Source organism: Lissotriton helveticus, chromosome 5_1 (genome assembly GCF_964261635.1).
Source record: "Lissotriton helveticus chromosome 5_1, aLisHel1.1, whole genome shotgun sequence".
Lineage (NCBI taxonomy): Eukaryota > Metazoa > Chordata > Amphibia > Caudata > Salamandridae > Lissotriton > Lissotriton helveticus.
Window position 1 is genome coordinate 8,040,996 of NC_136065.1, and position 20,628 is coordinate 8,061,623.

Below are 20,628 nucleotides of genomic sequence, written 5' to 3' on the forward strand. Positions count from 1 at the left end.
CGGCCGATGTTTTCTGTACATGGGTGTCCATACTGAGCCCCTGGTTCAGCATGACCCCTAGGTTGCGGACAGAGTCCGCAGGCCGTACGGTGGAACCGGATTCCGGGGGCCAGAAATTGTTAGGAAACGGTCGAGGGATCCTTGTTCCAGCGTTGAAAAGCACTTCCGTTTTCCCGGCATTAAACTGAAGCGAGTTTGCCTTTAACCAGCTTGCCGTGTTCCTTAGGCAATTATGTAGGACCTCCACAGAGATGGACTCCACTCCTTCCAAGGAGAGAATCATCTGCGTGTCATCGGCATAATTAACAATTCGAATGCCGAATCCTTTAATAAGCGAGATTAGTGGCCTAAGGTATACATTAAAGAGAATAGGGCTGATGGCAGAGCCCTGAGGCACTCCATGCAAGACCGGAGAAAAGGGTGATTGAAAAGGAGGCACAGAAACCGCCTGCTGCCTGTCCTGTAGAAACGAATGGAACCAACGCAATGCCGAGTCTCTCACCCCTGCCTCAAACAACCGCCTCAGCAAGATCTTATGATTTACTGTGTCAAAGGCGGCAGACATATCGAGCAGGATAAAAAAAGATGCCTGATTTCTGTCTGCACGCCTTTGAAGTTCATCCATGGCGGTGATGAGGGCTGTTTTGGTTCCGTGGGCCGGCCGAAAGCCGAATTGATCCTCGTCAAGTAGGAGAAGTTGTTCCAAGTGGGTGGAGAGAGTGTTGCTAACCACCCGCTCAACTATCTTGGCGGGAAATGGCAGCAGTGAGATGGGCCGGTAGTTTTTTGAGCACTCAGGATCCAAGGAGGGTTTTTTTAGCAGGGGGGAGACTAACGCCCGTTTCCAGTGAGCTGGGACGGTACCGGTCACCAAGGATTGATTGCAGATAAGATGGAGTGGGGGAAAAACTCATTTGCAAATTCCTTCCAAATTTTAGGGGGGACCGGATCCAAAGGAGAACCGGAAACAATCCCTCTTGCTATATTAGAGGGATTTTCAAAAGTAAGCGGCAGGAACCTGAGTAGTGACCTTTCCAGAACCAGAGCCGAGTCAGGTACTGGGTTAACCGGTGGGACAGGTCCAGTTTCAGGGAAAGAGTCACTGTCAAGGGGGGTGTCCAGATCTTTAAGAATCAGGTCGATTTTTTCTTTAAAGAATATGGCAAGATTGTCACAGAGATCTTGGGACGGGACAATCACATTCTTGCACGAGTCCGGGTTAGTAACGCTATTTAAGATGTTAAAGATACTCCTAGCGTTATTGGCGGTGTTACAGATCAAAGAGGAGTAATAATCAGCTTTAGATCTTTTAATGAGATTTTTATAGGCAAGAATCTTAGTTTTCCATATTTCTTTAGAGAATTCATTGTAATCGCGTCTCCAATTCCTCTCTGCTTGTTTACAACCCAGTTTTAGAGTTTTGAGATCGTCGTTGAACCATGGAGCAGAGTCTCTACCTCTAAAGATCCGAGTTTTTAGAGGAGCTCGCGAGTCGACGACCAATGAAATACTGGTGTAAAAGGAATTATAGTTTTCATCCGCACCTTTGTTCACATCAAAAAGCGACTCCAGATGGAACAGTTCGCCAGAAGAGTGTAATCGTGAGAGCGCTTTCCAATCTCTACATTTAATTTCTCTAGTTGAGGCCGGTGCCTTGTGTGAATCCAGTTTCATGTATAGAAAGAAATTAACTAAGGAATGGTCCGTCCAGTCCATTGGCAAGGTGTCTCCCATGACCACCAAATCTGGTCCCGCAAAAACCAGGTCCAATAGGTGGCCAGCTTTGTGGGTGGCTGTAAGAACCAATTGGGAGAGACCGCAACTGTCACAGGCTTGAAGAAGGTTTCCAAGAGCTGAGTCCAGTGTACCATTACGCCAGAGATTAAAGTCACCGATGATAAGTAACTTTTGATGGGATACGACGATATTGGTCAAGGTGGTGATTAACGCTTGTTGCTGTAACAGGTTGAATGATCCTGGCGGGCGATAGCAGACTAGGGCAGTGACAGTAGTCCCAGGGCGAGTCACAATAGAGAGCCCCAACATCTCAGTGCCCAGAGTTGAGTCTAAGTTAAGGACCTTAATGTTGCAGGAGGATCTAAAGATCACTCCCACACCCCCGCCTTTGCCAGTAGTCATAGGAGAGTGGAGAAATTTAAACCCGTCAGGGCAGGCAAAGCCAGGATCGACCAGGCAATCTGGCTGAGTCCAGGTTTCTGTCATGAACAGAATGTCTAGTTCATGAGATTCCACTAAAAGTTGCATCTCCGTGCAGTGTTTAGGCAGGGACCTAACGTTTAGTAACCCGCAGTTCAGAAAGTCGTCACATAATAAATCAGCTCGGGGACGAGACGTAGGAGCTAGGGAAATAATTCCTTTATCTGCGTATAGCTGACCCACTTGGATGAGCTGCTCTCTAGAATAAGGTGGCCCGGAAGGGAGACGCTCCTGATGTAAGGGGTCAAATCCGGCAGCGTGGGTGGCATTCAATTGACTTTACACATTGGAGGAAGTAATTAATTTATAGCTCGTCATGGAAGGTGTGATGGCACCCACTCAGTTCGTTGGGGCACCTGGTGAGCCTATAGTGCCATGGGAAGATCGGACGGAAGGATTCCAAGCTTGTGTAGAGGCCACTGGTGGTGATATATATATACAATCTTGCGCAAACTGGCTATGTTGAAGCATTGCGTAGGGGCAGAGGGACGTTGAATTTCAAAACACTTACAGCTTTTACCGGAAGAAGATGAGGAAGGTTCTGATAACGATGACTATGAAATAGCATTAAAAACTGGAAGTAGATTATGGTAAAAAAATAAATGTAGTAGTAGAAAGATGTTTCGAGGGATATGAGCTGCAGATCACACACTATGCATAGATCTTGTGTTGGGGCCGGATGTTTGCACTTGTTTTTGTCTTGAAAGTCTTTGGAAGTCACGAGATAGGTGACTCCTCCTTTGGATGATAGTGCACATGGGCATCAGCTCCATCTTTTTTTCCGCCACCGGGCTCAGATGCGTTTATCGCACTCCAGTTCAGTACTGTTACTGATTCAACTTTCGACGCGTAATCCTTCATCCTTTTCTCCGATATTGTTTGGATCGCGATCCCTAGTCGACGCGCATCTCTCCAAGTTCGAAGTCCTCAATTCTGGTCGTCGAAGAATGTCTTTGGGCCTACCTAGGCCTTTACATCTGGCTCATGGAACGGACTCCATTTAAGAAGTGTCCTCAATGTGGGTCGAAGTTCCCACACACAGATCTTCATGAGGTGTGTAACCTCTGCCTTTCACCGGAGCACGAGGCCAGAGACTGTCCAGCTTGCACCTCATTCCGCTCCAAGAAGACTATTGGAGATCGTCGAGCTCAAAAAAGCATGGCTCGCTCGTCGACATCCATTCCCGACAACATCTTCCAGGAGGGTGTTGATGTGCCGGAACAGGAGTGGGTTGAAGAAGACTATGAAGCCGATGACTCCGACGTCAAAGACATCACTCCTGGGCAGTGGGTCGTAAGTACTGACTTCGCCCCTGACCCCCTTCCCCCAACACCTAAAAAGGCTTCAGTCACACCTTCACCTTCGGGCCCAGGTGCACACTGAGACAGTACTTCTCACGCCCCGCCTCCGGGGCTGGCAAAGAAGTAAATAACTAAGCCTTTAGGCCACTCAAACTCGAGTCAGCCTGCCGAAGCCCCAACACCCAAAAAGATGCCATTGTCTTCCTCCTCCTCCTCAGTGCCCACTACTGCCTCTGATCTGCACTCGGCACCAAAGCCTACCGGCACCACTCCCTCGACTACGAAGAAACAATCGGAACCGAGCAAAAAGTCGATATCGAAGACTACAGACTCTCAACCTTCGGAGCTGAAAAAGACCTCGGAGCCGAAAAAACAACCGGCTCCGCAGACTCCTACAGAGACTGTAAAACTTCACGTTCCAAGCCTAAAGAGCACAAAACCGCTCCGCAGTCGGTGCCGCACAAGCATTCGAAACCGAAAAAAAAATCGGCACCGAAAGACCAACCTCCAGCAGAAGAGCTTTTCAAACCGGATGCCACCCAAAAAACTCTTCTAAAAGACCCAAAGACTGGTCAGCTGACCCTCAATTCAAAAAAGAGACCACTGGACACGCCTATACCGGCTCCAACACCCAAAAAGAGAGACATTTCGCGACATCTCCTCTCAGGATCCCTTCTCCACCTCCTCCTCCACCTTATCCACCACCCCACTCTCCTACACCATCTCCTCCACCAGTGGACGATGATGACACCTCTAATGACACAGGGGAGGGTGCAGATAATGAGCCACTAGGGCATCCTAGTCCATCTTCTACCCCAGACCCCTGGGACAATTACAACCCACCAGATCTCCCTAACGTACCACAAGATGACATCTACCCCTCCAGACCTTCCCCTCCAGAGGATACCATGGGTTTCAACCAGCTCGTTCACAGAGCTGCAGGATACCATGGGGTTGACTTACACACAAACCCCCCCCCCCCGTGGAAGAGGATTTTTTTATGAACACTTTTGATATTTCACAAAAGTCCACCTTCATTCTACCTATGCTCAAAGGAGTAATTACGCATGCACCGGAAGGGTTTAAAGATCCGGTTAGGGCTAGGGTTATTAACCCCAGGATAGAGAAGAAATATAAAGCTGCCGCAGCAGACCCAGCATACATTAAGGGCCACATACCGTTGGACTCCTTAGTAGTCTCCAACGCCAGGAAAAGGGCTGACTCGCAAACATCAGGGGACCCTCCATCTCCCAACAAAGAGTCCAAACTCTTTCTGGTAAACGCACAGCGTCACAAGCAGCTAACATATGGCGTATCGCCAACACTCAAGCTCTGTTAGCTAGGTATGATAGAGCACACTACGACGAGCTAGAGACTCTATTGTAACACCTTCCGGACAAATATAAAACCAAGGCCAACGACCTCATACAGGAGGGTAAGCTTATTACTAACACCTCCCTCCGTTGCGCTCTAGACGTAGCAGACACCACCTCCTGAGCTATCAACACAAGTGTCCTTCTGCGTAGACATGCTTGGCTACGCATTTTAGGCTTTAAACCTGAAGTACAAACTTCCATCCTTAATCCGCCATTTGACGAAAAACACTTGTTCGGACCTACAGTGGATTCATCTCTAGAAAAGATGAAGAAAGACACTGAAACGGCTAAATCAATGGGAGCCTTGCAATCGCAAGCTCTCAGATGTTCTTTCCGTCGCTCCTTTTACAAAGGCACCTCCAGAGGCTACTCCTCTGACAACCCCTCCACTGTTTTACTTACCTTTTATCTAGGAAATGTCATCTTGTGACCTCTAGGCATATCACACTGAGTAGAAAAAGTAATCCAAAAATGACTCTAAAAAGTAATCAAGAGCAATTTCAACTGTATTTAAATATTTTACAAACCTGTAACAAAAGTTATTTTCATCCTGCTTGCTCGTTGACCAATCTGTCTTGAAAAGTACAATTCTACTTACCTGTACCAAGTCCTGCTTGGTTCTAGAAAATATGCATAAGAAATATTTTTTATACAAGCAATTGGTCTGAGTTCAGTCTTTGAGTGTGTGACATCCTTTCTTGCCGGAGTGTGTACAATAAATTCCTAACACTACCCTCTGATAAAGCCTTACTGCTTATCCACACTATCACAAATAGAGAGTAAAGTATTATCTTCTTTAACCTCTGTAAGCCTTTGGGGATCCTGTGCCCGCTATACCTGACTTTGGAATAGTATATACAGAGCCGGCTTCCTACACTCACCACCACAGTTTTCTTGGCGGGCTCACCACCATGAAAGCTGTGGCGGTGAATCTCATAATATGCTTGGCGGTGCAGCACCATATTATGGCCTCTGACCGACACGCCACCGCTGAGAGATCACGGGTCCCCGGCGGTTGCGGCGGTCCAACCAGCAAAATCAGAATAAGGCAGTCAGACCGCCGGGACGTACCGTCACCGCTGAGCCAGTCCGGGTTTGGAGATCTAATGACCACCAAACTCTTAATTAGTCCCTATGTCCACATTCTCGACCCCTGTCTGAAAAGCAAAATCCAAGATGGAGCCGGTGCCCGTGCACATTGTGGACGAAGGGTGGAGTCACAGCAAATCTTGTGACTCTAAACCTTCTTCGAAGATAAACAACTTCCAAGCGCCTGAGCCGAAAACAAGATGGTAGGAGTATGCAGAGCACGTGAATCTACAGCACTGCACACTCCGAACAGATGCTTACAGGCTAACCTTTTCCCTTCCTTTTGTGGGTTGTAGCTCTTCTACATTCAAAGCTTAACTCCTCCCCTCATCTCCCTGGTGAAAAGATAAAACAGTTTTAGTGAGGCAGAAATATCTGGACCAACCTCTAGATGACAGAATGATGTGAATAGAGAAGAATCCGACGCTGGGGAATTGTTACAGGAAAGTTGTCAGTTTGGCTTTATCGCTGTTTATCTTGAGGTTGTCTCCGGGGCCCTCACCCCAAGACAGCAGATGATACAGGGAACCAGCCTTATGCCAGACACTCTTTACCTGGCTGCCCTTGCCCAGCCATTAATGATAGAGCCAGTCAGAAGGAGGAGATGGGGGCCTCAGTGTGAGAGTGTAGAAAGGGCCCAGTGCGGGGAGTAATGTGTGGCCTGTGGTGGTACCACAGTGTCCTGAGGAAAGCGACAAAGCGCAGAGTGTACCATGGGCTACGGGGTGATAGTCTGGGTATAATGTGGGCTCTGGTGATAACAGCGCCCTGAGAGGATAAAGTGCGGAGTAAACCATGGGCTGTGGTGAGACACTAGTGCCGCTTCGAAGGCTACAAAGGAGTGAGTATACCGTGGACTGTAGTGTAATAGGAGAGAGTGGGGAAGATTGGGGAGGGTTACAGAGCAGTGAGTGTACCTGGGGCTGTGGTGGGATCAGTCCTCTGTTCCCAGCTTAGGGTACAGCTCTCTCTGACCCTTTACTCACAGAGATATTCATACCTGGCAGGTGTTAGTGTTACTGCATCATATTTCATATCTTTGAAGTGGTTTCTGCCCTGTAACTCTGCTCCTGTCCATCTCTGTCCCACAGAAGAGAAATCTCCTCCAATGGGGGTCATTATCGGAGGTGTCATTGGAGCCCTGGTGGTCGTTGGACTGATCGCTGCTGTCGTTTGGGTTGTCTACTCGAGGAAGAAAAAAACAGGTGAGTGGATTCAGTTTGATACTGTGAGTGGGAGGTACCATCACTTCTTGATTCATACGCGGGAGGGTGGTTGAATACCATCTGCCTCTTGGAGTAGGGGTGGGGACACATCCATGCTTGGAGACCTGCCTCCTTTACTCTGAGGGGGGTGGAGCAGGTATTTTGTGGTGTGATAGCAGTGCCCTGAGAGAGGGTACAAGGTACTGTGTGCCGTGGTGTGATAGCAGTGCCCTGAGAGAGGGTACAAGGTACTGTGTGCCGTGGTGTGATAGCAGTGCCCTGAGAGAGGGTACAAGGTACTGTGTGCTGTGGTGCGGTAGCAGTGCCCTGAGAGAGGGTACAAGGTACTGTGTGCTGTGGTGTGATAGCAGTGCCCTGAGAGAGGGTACAAGATACTGTGTACTGTGGTGTGATAGCAGTGCCCTGAGAGAGGGTACAAGGTACTGTGTGCTGTGCTGATAGCAGTGCCATGAGAGGGGGTACAAGGTAATGTGTGCTGTGGTGTGTTAGCAGTGCCCTGAGAGAGGGTACAAGGTACTGTGTGCTGTGGTGTGATAGCAGTGCCCTGATAGAGGGTACAAGGTACTGTGTGCTGTGCTGATAGCAGTGCCATGAGAGGGGGTACAAGGTAATGTGTGCTGTGGTGTGTTAGCAGTGCCCTGAGAGAGGGTACAAGGTACTGTGTGCTGTGGTGTGATAGCAGAGCCCTGAGAGAGGGTACAAGGTACTGTGTGCTGTGGTGTGATAGCAGTGCCCTGAGAGAGGGTACAAGGTACTGTGTGCTGTGGTGTGATAGCAGTGCCATGAGAGAGAGGGTACAAGGTACTGTGTGCTGTGGTGTGATAGCAGTGCCCTGAGAGAGGGTACAAGGTACTGTGTGCTGTGGTGTGATAGCAGTGCCCTGGGAGAGGGTACAAGGTACTGTGTGCTGTGGTGTGATAGCAGTGCCCTGAGAGAGGGTACAAGGTACTGTGTGCTGTGGTGTGATAGCAGTGCCCTGAGAGAGGGTACAAGGTACTGTGTGCTGTGTTGTGATAGCAGTGCCCTGAGAGAGGGTACAAGGCACTGTGTGCTGTGGTGTGATAGCAGTGCCCTGAGAGAGGGTACAAGGTGCTGTGGAATGATAGCAGTGCCCTGAGAGAGGGTACAAGGTACTGTGTGCTGTGCTGATAGCAGTGCCATGAGAGGGGGTACAAGGTAATGTGTGCTGTGGTGTGTTAGCAGTGCCCTGAGAGAGGGTACAAGGTACTGTGTGCTGTGGTGTGATAGCAGAGCCCTGAGAGAGGGTACAAGGTACTGTGTGATGTGGTGATAGCAGTGCCCTGAGAGAGGGTACAAGGTACTGTGTGCTGTGTTGTGATAGCAGTGCCCTGAGAGAGGGTACAAGGTACTGTGTGCTGTGGTGTGATAGCAGTGCCCTGAGAGAGGGTACAAGGTACTGTGTGCTGTGGTGTGATAGCAGTGCCCTGAGAGAGGGTAGAAGGTACTGTGTGCTGTGCTGATAGCAGTGCCATGAGAGGGGGTACAAGGTAATGTGTGCTGTGGTGTGTTAGCAGTGCCCTGAGAGAGGGTACAAGGTACTGTGTGCTGTGGTGTGATAGCAGTGCCCTGATAGAGGGTACAAGGTACTGTGTGCTGTGCTGATAGCAGTGCCATGAGAGGGGGTACAAGGTAATGTGTGCTGTGGTGTGTTAGCAGTGCCCTGAGAGAGGGTACAAGGTACTGTGTGCTGTGGTGTGATAGCAGAGCCCTGAGAGAGGGTACAAGGTACTGTGTGCTGTGGTGTGATAGCAGTGCCCAGAGAGAGGGTACAAGGTACTGTGTGCTGTGGTGTGATAGCAGTGCCATGAGAGAGGGTACAAGGTACTGTGTGCTGTGGTGTGATAGCAGTGCCCTGAGAGAGGGTACAAGATACTGTGTGCTGTCGTGTGATAGCAGTGCCCTGAGAGAGGGTACAAGGTACTGTGTGCTGTGGTGTGATAGCAGTGCCCTGGGAGGGGGTACAAGGTACTGTGTGCTGTGGTGTGATAGCAGTGCCCTGGGAGGGGGTACAAGGTACTGTGTGCTGTGGTGTGATAGCAGTGCCCTGAGAGAGGGTACAAGGTACTGTGTGCTGTGGTGTGATAGCAGAGCCATGAGAGAGGGTACAAGGTACTGTGTGCTGTGGTGTGATAGCAGTGCCCTGAGAGAGGGTACAAGGTACTGTGTGCTGTGGTGTGATAGCAGTGCCCTGAGAGAGGGTACAAGGTACTGTGTGCTGTGGTGTGATAGCAGTGCCATGAGAGAGGGTACAAGGTACTGTGTGCTGTGGTGTGATAGCAGTGCCCTGAGAGAGGGTACAAGGTACTGTGTGCTGTGGTGTGATAGCAGTGCCCTGGGAGAGGGTACAAGGTACTGTGTGCTGTGGTGTGATAGCAGTGCCCTGAGAGAGGGTACAAGGTACTGTGTGCTGTGGTGTGATAGCAGTGCCCTGAGAGAGGGTACAAGGTACTGTGTGCTCTGGTGTGATAGCAGAACCCTGAGAGGGGGTACAAGGTTCTGTGTGCTGTGCTGATAGCAGTGCCATGAGAGGGGGTACAAGGTAATGTGTGCTGTGGTGTGTTAGCAGTGCCCTGAGAGAGGTACAAGGTACTGTGTGCTGTGGTGTGATAGCAGAGCCCTGAGAGAGGGTACAAGGTACTGTGTGCTGTGGTGTGATAGCAGTGCCCTGAGAGAGGGTACAAGGTACTGTGTGCTGTGGTGTGATAGCAGTGCCCTGAGAGAGGGTACAAGGTACTGTGTGCTGTGGTGTGATAGCAGTGCACTGAGAGAGGGTACAAGGTACTGTGTGCTGTGGTGTGATAGCAGTGCCCTGAGAGAGGGTACAAGGTACTGTGTGCTGTGGTGTGATAGCAGTGCCCTGGGAGAGGGTACAAGGTACTGTGTGCTGTGGTGTGATAGCAGTGCCCTGAGACAGGGTACAAGGTACTGTGTGCTGTGGTGTGTTAGCAGTGCCCTGAGAGAGGGTACAAGGTACTGTGTGCTGTGGTGTGATAGCAGAGCCCTGAGAGAGGGTAAATGGTACTGTATGCTGTGGTGTGATAGCAGAGTCCTGAGAGAGGGTACAAGGTACTGTGTGCTGTGGTGTGATAGAAGAGCCCTGAGAGAGGGTACAAGGTACTGTGTGCTGTGGTGTGATAGCAGTGCCCTGAGAGATGGTTCAAGGTACTGTGTGCTGTGGTGTGATAGCAGAGTAATACAACAAAAGACCCAGTCCAAGGGCGTCAAAAAATGTACAAGGTACTGTGTGCTGTGTTGTGATAGCAGTGCCCTGAGAGAGGGTACAAGGTACTGTGTGCTGTGGTGTGATAGCAGAGCCCTGAGAGAGGGTAAATGGTACTGTGTGCTGTGGTGTGATAGCAGAGTCCTGAGAGAGGGTACAAGGTACTGTGTGCTGTGGTGTGATAGAAAAGCCCTGAGAGAGGGTACAAGGTACTGTGTGCTGTGGTGTGATAGCAGTGCCCTGAGAGAGGGTTCAAGGTACTGTGTGCTGTGGTGTGATAGCAGAGTAATACAACAAAAGACCCAGTCCAAGGGCGTCAAAAAATGTACAAGGTACTGTGTGCTGTGTTGTGATAGCAGTGCCCTGAGAGAGGGTACAAGGTACTGTGTGCTGTGGTGTGATAGCAGAGCCCTGAGAGAGGGTAAATGGTACTGTGTGCTGTGGTGTGATAGCAGAGTCCTGAGAGAGGGTACATAGTACTGTGTGCTGTGGTGTGATAGAAGAGCCCTGAGACAGGGTACAAGGTACTGTGTGCTGTGTTGTGATAGCAGTGCCCTGAGAGAGGGTTCAAGGTACTGTGTGCTGTGGTGTGATAGCAGAGTAATACAACAAAAGACCCAGTCCAAGGGCGTCAAAACATGTACAAGGTACTGTGTGCTGTGTTGTGATAGCAGTGCCATGAGAGAGGTTGTAAAGAACTGAATATGCTGTGGGCTGTCATGTCATAACAGTGCATTTAGAGAGGATACAAAGCACTGTGCATATTGCTGTGTATGGTGGTGTGATGGCAGTACCCTTCAAGGATACAAAGCACTGAGTACACTATGAGCTCTGGTAGGCAATCAGTGGCATCCACTGAGTATACCATGGGCCGTGGTGTGACAGCCGTAACCGTGAAGGGTACAAAGCACTGAGTGGTTTATCAGTGGCTTGAGCGAATCTACCAAGCACTGAGTATACTTTGAGCCGTGGTGTGACAGCGGTGACCGTGAAGGGTACAAAGCACTGAGTATTATATCAATAAACTGAGCGAGGCTACCGAGCACTGAGTATGCCGTGGTGTGAGAGCGGTGACCATGAAGGGTAAGAAGCACTGAGTATTATATCAGTAGACTGAGCGAGGCTACTGAGCACTGAGAATTTACTGTCAGCCATGGTGTGACAGTGGTTACTGTGAAGGTTAAAAAGCACTGAGTATTATACGAGTAGACTGAGCGAGGCTACCGAGCACTGAGTATACTGTGAGCCGTGGTGTGACAGTGGTTACCGTGAAGGTTAAAAAGCACTGAGTATTATACGAGTAGACTGAGCGAGGCTACAGAGCATTGCGTATGCCGTGGTGTGACAGCTGTGACCTTGAAGGGTAAGAAGCACTGAGTATTATATGAGTAGACTGAGCGAGGCTACTGAGCACTGAGAATACTGTGAGCCATGGTGTGACAGCGGTGACCGTGAATGGTAAGAAGCACTGAGTATTATATGTGTAGACTGAGCGAGGCTTCCGAGCATTGCGTATGCCGTGGTGTGACAGCTGTGACCTTGAAGGGTAAGAAGCACTGAGTATTATATGAGTAGACTGAGCGAGGCTACCGAGCATTGCGTATGCCGTGGTGTGACAGCTGTGACCTTGAAGGGTAAGAAGCACTGAGTATTATATGAGTAGACTGAGCGAGGCTACTGAGCACTAAGTATACTGTAAGCCGTGGTGTGACAGTGGTTACCGTGAAGGTTAAAAAGCACTGAGTATTATACGAGTAGACTGAGCGAGGCTACAGAGCATTGCGTATGCCGTGGTGTGACAGCTGTGACCTTGAAGGGTAAGAAGCACTGAGTATTATATGAATAGACTGAGCGAGGCTACTGAGCACTGAGAATACTGTGAGCCATGGTGTGACAGCGGTGACCGTGAATGGTAAGAAGCACTGAGTATTATATGTGTAGACTGAGCGAGGCTTCCGAGCATTGCGTATGCCGTGGTGTGACAGCTGTGACCTTGAAGGGTAAGAAGCACTGAGTATTATATGAGTAGACTGAGCGAGGCTACCGAGCACTGAGTATACTGTGAGCTGTGGTGTGACAGCGGTGACCGTGAAGGGTAAGAAGCACTGAGTATTATATGAGTAGACTTAGCAAGGCTACCGAGCACTGAGTATGCTGTGAGCCGTGGTGTGACAGTGGTGACCGTGAAGGGTAAGAAGCACTGACTATTATATGAGTAGACTGAGCGAGGGGGTGCGTGGCTTGGAGCCGATGGTGGAAGCCGCCTAAGCGAAGAGCTCCGTAACTGAGCCCTCAGACATCCTGAATTATGGACACATCGGGCCCCCTACCCCCATCGAAGGGAAGGTGAAGAGACCGTGCCTCCCTGCACGAGAATTGGGAAACGAGCCTGACCCGAGACCCCGGAGATGCTCGATCGAAAGCTAGCTAGTGCGGAAGGGGACGAAGAGCCTAAGAGGGCGGCCGTAGAGCAAAACGAAACTAAGTAAGGCGGAGACCGCGAAAACGGCTGAATCCTGCAGCGAACCCTGAGCGGAGGAGAGACACACGGTGGGGGCGCCCTGGGGGACTCGGACCTCTGCTCAGAGGCGGGCAGGGGATACGGGACCTCTCTGTGCCATAGACGACCCAAGACCACTCCGGGAGGCGGCTGCAGAGCGGCCGTGATCTGCGCGGAGCTACGGCGGGAAACGCTGAGGCATCTCCGCGAGCAAAGAGCGACGCATGGGAGCCTACCCCGACGCTGAGGAGAGAGGCGTAGCGAGGCTGGGGACCGCGAGCTGTGGTGGTGGGAGAAAGATCCCAGGGCAGCGGTGCGCTGCGATCCGAGGTGGGAAGTGTGCTAGATTGCTGGTGGTGGCCCGAGAAGACCCAGAGGCACGCACGGGAGGACTGAAACAGGACGACTGGGAGCTGCTGCCTGGACCGGGGAGACCGGACGGCGAACGTCGTGGGGGCCCCAGGCCTGGCAGACAGTGGAGCAGACCTAGACGCCGGACAAAGGGGGGGCGAAGAGGCATTGTGGGGAGTCCTGCTTGATATGGTAGGCTGCCCTGCCGACGGCCGAGACCCGATATACATAGCCAATAACCATAGACACCAGCGGGGGAGGCCCACTTGGAAGAAGGTGCGAGAATAGCCCGACCTACAGCGATTTGGGGAGAGGTACAGTCAGTAGACCCCTGAAGAGCTTGTTTGAGGGTGGAGTGGAACCACTGGGGGACCTTGCCACCATAGCTGCCGCAGACACTTCAATAACTAGGGGACAGTCGGGTACTAGCAGTGCTGTGCCCACACGGATGAGCTTCTACGCCTGGCATTGATACGGATACGGTGGGAAAAGAGCTGTGTAGTGGAACTTGTAGCTTGGAGGGCGTGAATGGCAGGACCCCCGGAAGCAGAACTTCACAGGTACAACCACCAGGTCGAACAAGTAAATTAATTAGCCGCCACGAGCCAACATGGGAAAATTGAAAGGAAAAAAGGACGGGGCTCAGCCGGCATCAGACAGTGAACTACCGGGGCAGGGGGAGCAAGAAGAACTCGAGCAACCGTGTGATCCCCCACCTACAGCACCAGCTGGACAAAATCCTGGCGGCGATTGCGGATCCCGCACGGTGCTCCAACAAGATATAGCGCAGGTGGCCACTGGGCTGGGCCTATTGAGAGCGGACCATGTTAAATTGGCAGACAGAGTTAAGTCAGTGGAGGGAGCGATCCAGGTCATTAAACCATTACAAAAAGACCTACAAGCCACAATGACTAATGTTTTGGATCGTATCGTGACATTGGAGAGGAGGGCCGAGGATGCGGAAGTAAGAAATCGTCGGAACATCCGCATAGTAGGTCTACCGGAAAAAACGGAGGGGCCAGACATGGTGCAATATCTCGAGAACTGGCTCAAAACAGTGGTGGCACCGGAGGGCCTGTCTAATTTTTACACATTAGAACGAGCTCACAGAGTACCGGCCAGGCCACCTCAACAGGGATGACCCCCGTGACCGGTGGTGGCTCGACTGTTGCACTTCCGTGACAGAGACCTAGTCCTCCAGAGGGCACGTGCAAATGGCCCATATCAAGTGGGGAACAGCAAGGTCAACCTATTCCCGGACTACACTATGAAACCCAGCGACGCCGGACCTCCTTCCTGGCCGTCAAGAGGGAATTGAGAGAAGAAGGACTTCAATACTCCTTACTGTTCCTGGCCAAGTTGAGGGTAATAGTAGATGGTAAAACGTATTTTTATGATACCCCGGTAGATGCCTGTGCTTGGCTAGAGCTGTACAGGGCTGGAAAGGATGGTAACGAACAGAGACCACGTAAATGGAAGGCTTGCCTCAACGGAAATCGCAAAGGCTTCCGCAAAGACAGCGGGGCCTAGGAAGGCCCTCGATATCACAGACGGACTCAGAACGACAAGAAGTACTGGAGGTGGTCTCGACAATGTCGGGTGCACAGGAATCTCAATCTTTGGGGGGAAGGGACTCGGAAAAGGACAAAGACCTATCCGACACGGAACAATCGGAGGCAGACAGTGAACGTCTACCGAGGGTCACACCAGCAACGGCGGACGGAATGTTGGATGAAGGCTAGAGTGCCAGAGAACTGAACGAGACACTACTGGGAGAGGATGCAAGACCTGAGAACACAGTTCGAGAAAGGGACATGGGGTTATTCACCAGCGGGGGAGAGGAAGAAGTCTGTCCACTACTAGGTCTCCGAGGGTCAAGTGGCCTAATGACTACAGGTTCTTTTGAGGGGGGGGTTGGTCAGCGATCGGGGAGGGGGCGGTCAATGAGGCTGTCATTTATCTGGGGCTTAGTTGAAGAGAGGTGCACACTGAGGTTGGGCGGCGGCCCGTCGGCATACAGTCTCCCTCGTAGCCCTTAAGGCATGCCCTCAGTGACTGCTGCTGGGCTTAGATGTGTGTTGGAGTTTGTAATGGTTTGGATGAAAGCTAGCTGGTTGTTTCTAGGTCCTGTCCTGGGGAAGGTGGGTAGATGGGTGGGTTGGGAGGGGTGTTGGGGTGGGAAATCACCGGTGTGGAAGCAGGAGCACGATTTGGGATGCAGATGTTACTAATGGGAAATGTGAGATACCGCTGATTTATGATGTATTACCTGGAATGTGAGGGGGCTACACACAATGACATGACGACACAAGATACACACATATCTAGTTAGAAGAGGGATACATATTGCACTGCTCCAGGAGACTCACTTAAATAAGGCGGAGGGTATGGCCTTACAGAGACGATGTAGAGGGCAGGTATTTAACTCCACCTACTCAGCGTTTGCACGGGGAGCTCTGATCTGAGTTAGAGCTGGGGTCCCTTTTCAGGTCACGAGACAGACAATAGATCCTGCAGGCAGGTTTGTGGCCATAGAAGGTAGACTCAGGGGCAGGGACATAGCACTTTGCAGCATTTATGCGCCTAACGTCGATCAGCTGGACTTCTTGGCACAACTTTCTGGATCGTTGGCACATTATTTAGCGGGTTCTCTGGTGATGGGAGGAGACTTCAACTCCATAACAGATATATCACTAGATAGATCACACACCCCACTGGCTGATTCCCTGATACATATAGTGACTAAAGGTAGGCTAGAATGGCAGAATAGATGGAGTCTGGTGGACGCGTGGCGAACACATCACCCACTCAATCGAGACTATTCCTACTATTCTGGGATGCACGAATTACATGTCCGGTTGGACACGGTATTGTGCTCACCAGCGGTGCTGCCCTCGGTGATACAGACTGAATATCTAACTAGGACGATCTCTGATCACAACCCATTGCTATTTACCATGCATTGGATGACGGGGGTGTCGAGCATCCCTACTTGGAGACTACGACCTGAAACGTTAGAGGACCCAATTTTTCATAGAGAAGTGAGCGAAGGGATTACTCATTATTTCGCAGAAAATGCTGGATCGGCATCAACAAGAGCGATAGAATGAGACGCTTTTAAAGTGGTTATAAGGGGGATCTGCATAGGGAAACATGCAGGAGTACGAAAGGTGCTACTGCGAGACCTGGACCGAGCTGAAGATAAGTTATGTAAAGCCGAATTAGCGAGACCTGGCCACCCTGAACTTCAGGCGGAGGTCAGAACAGCGAAAGAAGAGGTGGCAACAGAGGTTGAAAGATTGCGTTTTTTTTAATATAAAGCTAATACTATGAGGATGCATGCAGAGGGAGACAAAGCAGGAACATTACTGGCTTGGTTGGCCAATCCGGCAAAGAGAGGCTCCCCTGTGTTGGCTCTAGAGAACAATAGCGGGGAGGTGGTTTACACCCAGAATGAGATCCTGCACCGTTTTTTGCAATACTATGAGGGACTTTATGAGAGTTCATTAGTAGCGGGGGATCTTGAAATAGACTCCTTTTTGGATAGGCTGACACTCCCAGAGTTGGAACAGGAGCAGGCGAAATGCTTAGGCAAGGACATAGAGATAGGGGAAGTCAGGAGTGCTATTAAGCGTATGGCCAGAAATAAAACACCAGGAGTAGATAGGTTACCGATAGAGTTCTATGGGAAATATATAGATTTGCTGGCACCGAGGCTCCTAGAGATCTATAGGGAAGCGAAAGAACTGGGTCGATTGCCTGATTCCATGCGGGAGGCCTTAGTGATCCCGCTTCTAAAACGAGGTCGGGGGGGGGGGCAACACGGACTCCTACCGCCGACTATCAATGTTGACTACAGATTACAAAATACTGAGCAGCATTTTGGCGACCCGCCTCTTAAGCCATATGACCATGTTAATCCACGAAGATCAAGCTGGGTTCATACCGACGAGAAACACGTCCACAAACGTTCGAAGATTAGTGCGCTTACTTGAAGTAGACCATCCAGAAGCGTGACAACCAGTGGTGTTATCAGTAGATATTGAGAAAGCTTTTGACAGCCTAGAATGGCGGTATCTATATAAAACAATGGGACGCTTCGATCTGGGAGCCTACTTTGTGCAGTGGACAAAAGTATTATACACGTCTGCTGTGGCTAGGGTGCGCGCTGGATTGCTGATATCGTCACAATACCCAGTAGCCCGGGGAATGAGACAGGGGTGTTCGCTCTCCCCTTTGTTGTTCGCCCTCGCAGTGGAACCCCAAGCGGCAAAAGTTTGGCTGGGGAACTGCTTTCATGGTTTGAGATATAGGGGAGTCCGGCAGTACATCTTACTGTATGCTGATGACATGCTGCTATTTCTTGAGGACGCAGGAAGAGCGTTGGTGGGAGCAGCGACCCTGCTCTCGGAGTTTGGGGACATCTCAGGTCTGAGAGTGAACTGGTCGAAGACATGTCTTTTTCCAGTAAGGCAGGGAGAGAGCCAGCCTACGACAGATAGGGAGGTGAGGAGGGAACCCACTTGTCTCAAATACTTAGGGGTGCATGTTTACCACACTGCTAATGATATGTTGGAAGGGAATGTGGGACGGGGCGTGAGAGCATTGAAAAGTAGCATGGCCTTTTGGACCACCCTTCCGCTGTCAATGACGGGTCGAATAGCCTTGTTGAAAATGATAGCGCTTCCTAGATTATTATACTTTTTCAGAACTCTGCCGATATGGATTCCGAGCACAGTGTTCAGATTATTGAAATCGATCATAGTGGGTTTCCTGTGGGGAAGGGGTAGACGTAGGGTTGCGCAGGCAACACTTAATCTGCCCAGGGCTGAGGGAGGGCTGGCGGTCCCACATTTTGAGCTGTATTATTTAGTGGCCCAACTCCAGATATTAACACAAGCAGTAGCGCAGGAATTTAGAAGCCCGGAACATCAAAGAGGTAGGGGTATTCCACGCCATGTCCTCTCATTCATAGTACTGCAGCAAACATTGGACCTCAGGGATCTCATAATGGAGGAGAAGGCATTAAGACTATGCTGGAACCGATCCCAACGCAGGGCGGGAGTCATACACCCATATGCGCCCGAAATCCCGTTAGGAATGGCAACTGCACTGCCACGCGGTGGCGACTGGATGCCATTACAGGAATGGGAAAGCGCAGGGATCCACATGATAGAATATCTATACGAAGATGGAGCGATGCTGCCATATCAGGCACTGCAGGAGAGGTATGATCTGCCGAGAGGGGGATTCCTTTCACATGCAGCACTGACAAGGGCACTGCAGTCACACTGGAGAGAGGGATTGGCAGAGCCTAAGACAACAATGGCATGCCAATACACCATGATGGCGGCCAGAACTTTCAAGGCAGTCACATGTCTCTACTCCAGAATGATCAATGAAGGGTTAGTGCCCCTGGGGACACTGTGAGGGAAATGGGAAGTGGACATAGGGAAACCTATTCCTGAAACGGCCTGCACACAAATCATGCGTAGAGCCTGGAAGAGCACGAGGAACGTGAGATTCCAACTGGTGCATTTCTACATACTCCATAGAGCATATTTAACACCAGGTAAAATCCAAAAATATTTCAAGGTAGAAGAGGCAGCGTGTCCTCGATGTGCACAGACGGGAGTAGATCTATAGCACATGCTATGGTCTTGTCCTGAAATGGGAACCTACTGGGAAGAGGTGGGAAACACTCTGAACACTATTACAGAACGATAATTGGCCTTTGATATGGCTACTAGCGTTTTACACTGGTTCCCTCATACATCAAAAAATAAAATAAAAAGTACATTTATAGATATGGGGCGTCTACTGGCGAAACGGGAAATAACGAGACACTGGAATGCGACGGTAGGGCCTAACAGCAGGAGATGGAGGGCTGAGTTTGTAAAATGGGCAAGCAGTGAGAGCGCGCTTGGGTACCAGCAGGCGAGAGGACTGGGAAATGAAAGAGCGCTGGAGGCAGCAACGGCATGGGAGACCTTAGTACAAGCGCTACAAGATTATCAGACAGAGGATGAGTAGGAGGAGAACACGGTAGTAATATGTGGCCCCCGAGGTAGGACAGGTACGTTGAGAGATTAGAATAGATGTAACATTGTTAACGCAGGACGAATAGAGCAAACACGACTGTTAGTAATGCACACACCGGTGAGAGGGAGGGGGGGGGTTGTCATAACAGTTGGGGGGAGTTGGGGATATATAAACTAGCGAGTCCTGTGTTAGCGACATTCAGCTCACTGCTGATTCACAGTAGGTGTTTTGCATGACACGGAAAGGACAGAGGAGCGGGGACCTTTACATGGGTTGAATTCTTGTGACGATTGATGAATAATATGTACATGTAGGAGGAATGCAAAAAACCCTATAAACTACGTTTTGAAAAAAAAAAATTAGACTGAGTGAGGCTACCGAGCACTGAGTATGCTGTGAGACGTGGTGTCATTAGAAATAATGGGGTAACCCTGTAACCCTCAGAACCTGACAAAAAAGATTAGACAAAAAATAATGGTTCTGTTGGGTGGAAAGTATACTTGAACAAGGTATTTCAACCTGTAATCAAACTAGTGTGTCCCTGGCGGGGTACATACGTAATAGTGTAAATCATTAGACACTGATGCTAAAAGAATGTGAAAGTAATTATTTACTGAACCACTCTCTCATCGTTTAAATATTTTCAAGTATTCATTGTACTGTCCATAAAAATACATAAAAAACACAACGTGCTATATACAGTGAAATGTGAAAGACTAACACAGGTTATACAGAAACAAAAACATACAAAATACAGATATTTAGGGTTGTCGAATGTCAGTTCAATAGTCTTTTTAGGCCAAATGTTTCCTTTAGTTCCTATCAGACTTTGTGCAATTCGATCTCTAGTAGGTTACGTCGACGTTTCGACCCTGTTGGTGATGCGCTGACTACGTGCATCAAGGGCGGGTCTTCATCAGGACTGGGTAAGTGATGGACAGCCTGGGTATAATAATGACAGAGTGTCAAGATTTTCCGGGATCAGGGGCGATCTGCTTAGGTAATCAGGTGACCCTAAACTTGTGCTCACCTTATTAGTCTGGTGCCCGTCAGCCGACTGGGCACCCTGGCGGTGGTTGGCTTACTGCGTCTATAAATGAGGTACAATATGTCTTAGTATCCACACAGTAAGCGGTTGTATGCTGGTAATGTCTCCCATGGATGTGAAAACATACCTGTACTTGTATAGGATGGATTCTTCGATGGCAATGGGTAGTCAATATGCTATGTTGGGCACCTTAGCAATTGCCTGGATTAAGAAGGGTTATATTTCAAGTTCATGGCC

General features: G+C 50.0%; 1 pseudogene across 1 annotated transcript in view; it reads left to right on the top strand.

The window, feature by feature from the left end:
* The window catches only part of LOC144752354 (major histocompatibility complex class I-related protein 1-like), a 1,183,291-nt pseudogene that overhangs the window by 1,110,199 nt on the left and 52,464 nt on the right, over positions 1-20,628 (top strand). The window contains exon 6 of the transcript XR_013594111.1: positions 7,075-7,188. The product of XR_013594111.1 is annotated as a major histocompatibility complex class I-related protein 1-like (transcript). The remainder of the gene's footprint in view (positions 1-7,074; positions 7,189-20,628) is intronic.